Source organism: Trachemys scripta, chromosome 6 (genome assembly GCF_013100865.1).
Source record: "Trachemys scripta elegans isolate TJP31775 chromosome 6, CAS_Tse_1.0, whole genome shotgun sequence".
Taxonomy (NCBI): Eukaryota; Metazoa; Chordata; order Testudines; family Emydidae; genus Trachemys; species Trachemys scripta.
The window spans coordinates 914,818-920,817 of NC_048303.1; positions in this window are offsets into that span (position 1 = coordinate 914,818).

Sequence of the window (6,000 nt, forward strand, 5' to 3'; positions counted from 1 at the left end):
TAAATGAAAAAGCTATTTAATAAAATGATGTCAGATGTTGACACAAAGGAACAGCAACAAGGAAATCCAGAGTTAAGAGTGACAATCATCTTTCCCTTATTTCAAGGTTGGTATATTTCCTATCAATTTAGCAGAACTGAGCCATCTGTGCTTCGTTACCTAGGCACAATAGGGTGATTTGTGAGAGCTATTTTCCAATAGTTTAAACTAGTGACCAGGAATCAGGAAGTCCTAAACTCTAATCCCAACATACAGGGGCTCTCTTTGAAGCCTTGACAAGAGAATTTCACCCCTCTGCCTCAGTTTTCCCTTCTATAACATAGGGGGAAATTGTTTGTTTTCTACCTCTTTAATGAATTAATCTTCACAGTAGCTCAATGTTTGTGATATGCTTTGAATTGTGCTTAGATAAAACACTGATGTGGCCCTAGAAATACTAAAGATTTCAGGGTAGCGTCAGCATTCACTCTAAATTTCCTTGTTTTAACCAGAGTATATTCAATCCTGTAACATTTTATAGTTTCATCTTATGTTTGTTTTAAGCACTGTGGAAGTAACATGCTCCTCTCCTGACCAGATGTACCTTCAATCAAAAGTAACACACTGGTGAGCCAAACACTTTTCTACATTTCTGTTCTGTCCTCCGTGGAGGGAGTTAGGTACAAGTAGCCAGTGTTTAGAAAGTAATTCAAAAGAGAGGGAGGCATACTGCAAAGTACAACCACAACTAAAAAAAACAATGGATCATTATTACCAAGATAGAAAACTGTTCCTATGCAAATAAGACTCACCAAGCACACCATCCCCAAGACTAAATAGCACAAGCAGAGCAAACTTCACTGTATAAAAACATCCCACACCACTCAATGAAAGAATAACTACAAAAAAAGAATCAATGTGTTACATAATCACTGGAAGTGCCAGTTCAGAGATTGGTCTTAAACTGGAACATAGAGCTAGAGACCCATTTGAAACCAGCTGCCAAGGAGAGCTCGCTAATTAATGACTGATTATATCAATCTGTTATTCAGAATAGCTTCCCCTACTGTCCAGAACAGTGCTCAGGTGATGTACAAACAAAAGGGGGCATGATCCCTACACCGAAGCCTTCACACACGAGTTGCGGTGTTGGTTGAAGCTTTGGGTAGAGCTTGCCCGTGCCTGGTTCAAATTCTTCGGTTTAGTTACACGCACAGCGCCGTGCACGTCAGGGAACCAGCTGAACTCAGAGGCGCCCCAGGACCGTGTGCTCCGCTCCGAGGACACTGTGCCATGGGCACTTCACCCCCGCACCCCGCGAACTACTCGCCGCTCACAGGGACGTTCCCGGGCCGCCTGGAACTGCTCCGAGCTCCCCCCCGGGGCCGGGGCCGGTCGCTGGGGCCCCCCAAGGGCGAGGGGCCGCTCCCGCCGGCGGAGCGCCCCGGCCCCGGCCGGCACAGCCCCCCCGAGCGACACGGGAGCGGGGGCTGAGGGGCGCGGGGCTTCGGGCGGGGCCGGACTCACCTCGCACGCAGAGCAGGGACATGGCGCGGGCCCCGCGCGGCTCCCCTCAGCCGTGCCCGCCTCAGCGCAGCCCCGCCAGGCCGCCTGCCGCCGCCGCTCCCCGCGCGCTCCTCATGCCCCCGCCCGGGCACGGCGGCCCCGGACCGTCCGCAGCGCCGCCTCCCCTCCCCTCCGGCCGGGCGCGGCGAGTCAAGGCGCGGAGCGGGGCCGGGCGGACGGCGGCGCCATGACCCGGGGGAGGGGCCGCCCGGGGCCGCGGGGACAATCGCCGGCTCCACAGGGCAGCGCCGCGGCCAATCCCGGCCCGAGGGGGCGGGGCGGGGACAGGTGAGTCGCCCCCTCCCACCTGGGGCTTGCCCCGCCCCCCGGGCAACGGCCGTATCCCGGCCCCGCCCCCCAGAGAACACCTCTAACCCAGCCCCCCCTCCGGAGAACGCTCCTAAACCGGCCCCGCCCCCCAGAGAACACCTCTAACCCGGCCCCGCCCTCAGCACCTCCCCACCACCAACCCCGACCCCCCCCNCCCAGAGAACACCGCTGACCCAGCCCCGCCCCCTGGAGGACATCCCTAACCCAGCCCCGCCCCAGAGACTGCTCCTAAACCGGCCCCGCCCCCGGATCAGCCCTAGCCCCGCCCCGGCCCCGCCCCCCGAGCCCGCCTAACCCGGTTTAGCCCCGCCCCCTGGGGGTGTAGCCCCCAGCGCCTGAGGCTTTCTGTCCGAGCCAGGGGACGCTGGTGGGGGAGTGGGGATTCCTGCCCGGGGGCTGGGTGGTGTCTGGCTTTTCCCTGCGCTGGGCGAGCGGGCCTGTGCTTATTCCTAGTGCTTACATTGTAATGAAAGAGGTGCTGGGGGGCTCCAGTAATTGTTTTACATTCATAGCTGACGTAGCGAGCCCTGGCACAAATTAAGCACTGATTATTCCTCTGGGGGCAGAGCTGGGTAGGTTATTCCTCCCCCCAGGTGTGGACAGGGCACTATTCTCCAGCACTACAGGGCAGGGCTCTATGGATATTCCAATCCCCTCCTAGGGTGACCAGTTGAGAGGAAGAAAATACCGGAACACATGGGCGGGGATCCGCCGGCGGAGCGCAAAAAAGAAAAAAAACGATGGAGCGAAATATCGGGACAAATTGCGTCCCGACCAAAGATCGGTCGGGATGCGGGACAAACACCTAAATATCGGGACGGTCCCAATTTTATCGGGACATCTGGTCACCCTAATCCCCTCCCCACTCCACCCCCAGGGTTGCAGCTCTGGGGTTGGCCTCTCCCTTGGGAAGCAAGGCTGTGGGATTACCCTTGTGTTCCAAATCCTAAAGGGACGGGCTTTTGCCAGGTGACACGTGCCTGCCCTTGATTCCAAGGCCCAAACGGCCCACTGTTATCATCCAGTCTGACCTGGGGCACACATGCCACAGGACTTCCTGGCGTTAATTCATTTGAACTAGAGCAGATCTTTTAGAAAAACAGCCAATCTTCGATGGAAAACTGCCTGTGATAGAGAATCCACCACAGGCCATGGTAAATTGTTCCAGTGATTAATTATCCTCACTGTGTTGTTGAGATGAGTTCCTGTCTGCATCCTGTAAAACTTACCCATACCGGTATTGCCCTGGCCTCTTCTTTTGTCATTCAGTGTTGCACGCATTCTAAAAACAATATTCATTTCCTCACCTTTTGGGGGCGAAGCCAGACTTTGAGGCACCTGCTCCCCTACTTGGTGTAGACTTTGCTTGTGCCAGTCAGAAACTAACACACACAGGTTTTGGGCCCCGTCCCCTAGGACACTTCTATGATGTCATAGTTGGTACTTGATGGGCCTGCCTGCCATGTGCAGGCAGGGAGAGGAGAAAGAAAAACGAATCCTGTGTATCCTGTGTACACCCGTAACCGAGCCTGATCACCTCAAAGCCTCTCTCTCAGCTCACGTGTTTCTAACAGAGTTTCTACGTTTGCCGGTCGTTATGCGTTGGTTTGTATTTGTAAGTATCAGTTATTACTAAATGCTGCATCTTTGTTTATAAATATTGTTAGTAGATATTTTAGTCATTGTGTGTTTTAAGTTTCATTAACTCTATTAGCTAATCAAATGCTGCTCCCTTACCCCTTGTAATTATCCCCAATAAAACTTTAAATTGATTAATTTTAGTTGTGTGTGTGTCTGCAGTTTGCATCGTGACCCATACTCTCCTTGCATTCCTTACCAATATAGTCTATTGCCACATGCAGCCTGGTAAATAACAGTCCTGCATTTTCTTTCGCCCCTGCGTGTCCGTGGCAATCCACATGTGTGTCTTGTTTCTAGTCTGAACTTGTCTAGCTTCAACTTCTTAAACTTCTCTTTATTCAGCTAAATAGATCGAGCTCTTTGAGCCTTTCACTCTAAGGCATATTTTCTGCTCCTTTAATCACGTTCATGCTTCTTCTCTCACCTCTTTCCCATTTATCTATATCCTTTTTGATTTGTTAACACCAGACCTGGACACAGTATTCTAGCAGTGTTCACACCCGTGCCAGATACAAGGTAATAGAACCTCCTTATTCCTGATCCATATTTCCCTTTTTATACTGTTGAGGATAACCCTAGCCATTTTGGCCACAGCTTTGCACTGGGAGCTCATGTTCAGCTGATTATCCATCATGACTCCCAGAGTCACTGCTTCCCGCGATAGAGTCCCCCAGCCTGTAATTATGGCCTGTATTCTTTGTTCCTAGATGTATAACTTTGTATTTGGCCATATTGAAATGTGTATTGTTTGCATGTGCCCCGTTTACCAAGCCATCCAGATCGCTTTCAGATTGCTATCAGTGACCCGTCATTTTCAGAGAAGAGCAATTGTCTTATAACTACTTCCTTCTGAGATCTCTGTACCAGTGACAGCTGCACCAGTATTTGAACAGTCCCCTCAGTGTGCCTGCTCACATACTGAAGGGAAGCTGGAGTGGTGATGCCACAGCAAACCACTTAACACGTTTTTGAAAACACACAGATTGCCCAACTCTGGAAACCTCCTTTGATGTCAGCTTGCTCAGAGAGAGCAAAAGTTGGATGAGATGCTGCCACAGCCAGCAAGTTAGAGTGCTGTGTGCTGACACCAGTAGGACTGAGTCCTAACGTTTTCTCAGGTGCATTTCCTCTGTTGATAAAGGTAGTGCCATTGGAGTTGGTGATAGAGCAGCCCACATTTTTTGGCCAAGGCTAGATCTTCAGCTGAATCAAGCAAAATGATTGATAGACCCATTCCACTTTTCCTTCTTCTGCAGCTGGTTCCATACTCAAGTTTTTCTATTAGAATCCTATCATGTTAATTGTCTGACCACTCTAGTTGTTGGCCTCGCACTGTTCACCTTTAGGGGGACCAGATGTCCCGATTTTATAGGGACAGTCCCAATTTGGGGGTCTTTTTCTTATATAGGCTCCTATTACCCTCCACCCCCATCCTGATTTTTCACACTTGCTGTCTGGTCACCTGATTCACGTTGGGCTCCAAGCATTCACAGTTTAGCTATGGCATCACTTGCTTAGACTCAGTACTAATCTGCTCTCTTGTGAGTTCAGTGCCTGTTCTGGCAGTGTGCCAGACTCTCCTGCAAACGGTGTACCCACATGAGTTGTGGGATTTTGCTACAGTTGTGTTTGAACTCTGCTGCTGTTTCTTACAGCAATTGAAGCATTGACCACCCCTTCCCCATTCACTGTTTTAAATCTGCACTTAAAGCAGGTTCTGTGGCTATAACAGGTGGCTCGCCCTTAAGGGATGGCCCAAGGAGGCTAGCCACACCTGGAGAGGCACACCTCTATTGGAGCAGGGGATTTCTTATAAAGAGCAGCAGGAATCTGTGTGGGGTGATTGAGAGGAGAAGGAAGGTAGGTCCAGAGGGCTGAGCTCCAGCCAGAAAGCGCTGGGACGGGTGGTTTCTGCTGGGGCAGAGGAAGTGGTCTGTGTGAGGCAGAAGAACCAGGGTTGTGTTATGGACTTTATTTGCGGGACTTTCTGGACCATTTTTGTTATTAAGGAGCTTGAGGATTGTTTGAACCTCTTCTGTTATTAAGCCAGCAGCCCTGAAGGGGGGTGCTGTTAGCCACAAGAGAGCCCATGTGGAGCTCTTAAGGGATGTTCATGAGGGAATGAACAGGGGCAGGTTCCTGCAAAGCAATTCTCACCCATGATGGGGTGTTTGGTCAGCAGTGCCCCCCCTCCCCCCCCAGTAGGAGCTATATCTACATCCTGTTAGCGGGAGAAGAGAATGAGCCTAGCCCTCAGTTCTACGAGCCTGACACCCTTGCTCAGTGTATAGGCACTTGCACCCATGCATAGTGGGAGTAAACTGCATGTAAGACTAGGGTTACCATCCGTCCGGGTTTCCCCGGACATGGCTGGCTTTTTCGGCTTGAAATGGCCATCCGAGGGGGATTTCTAATGAAGTAGAAATATCCGGGATTCCCCCTTCCCCTCATGCAGAGTGCGTCGCGGCTGATTGGACGGCTGGG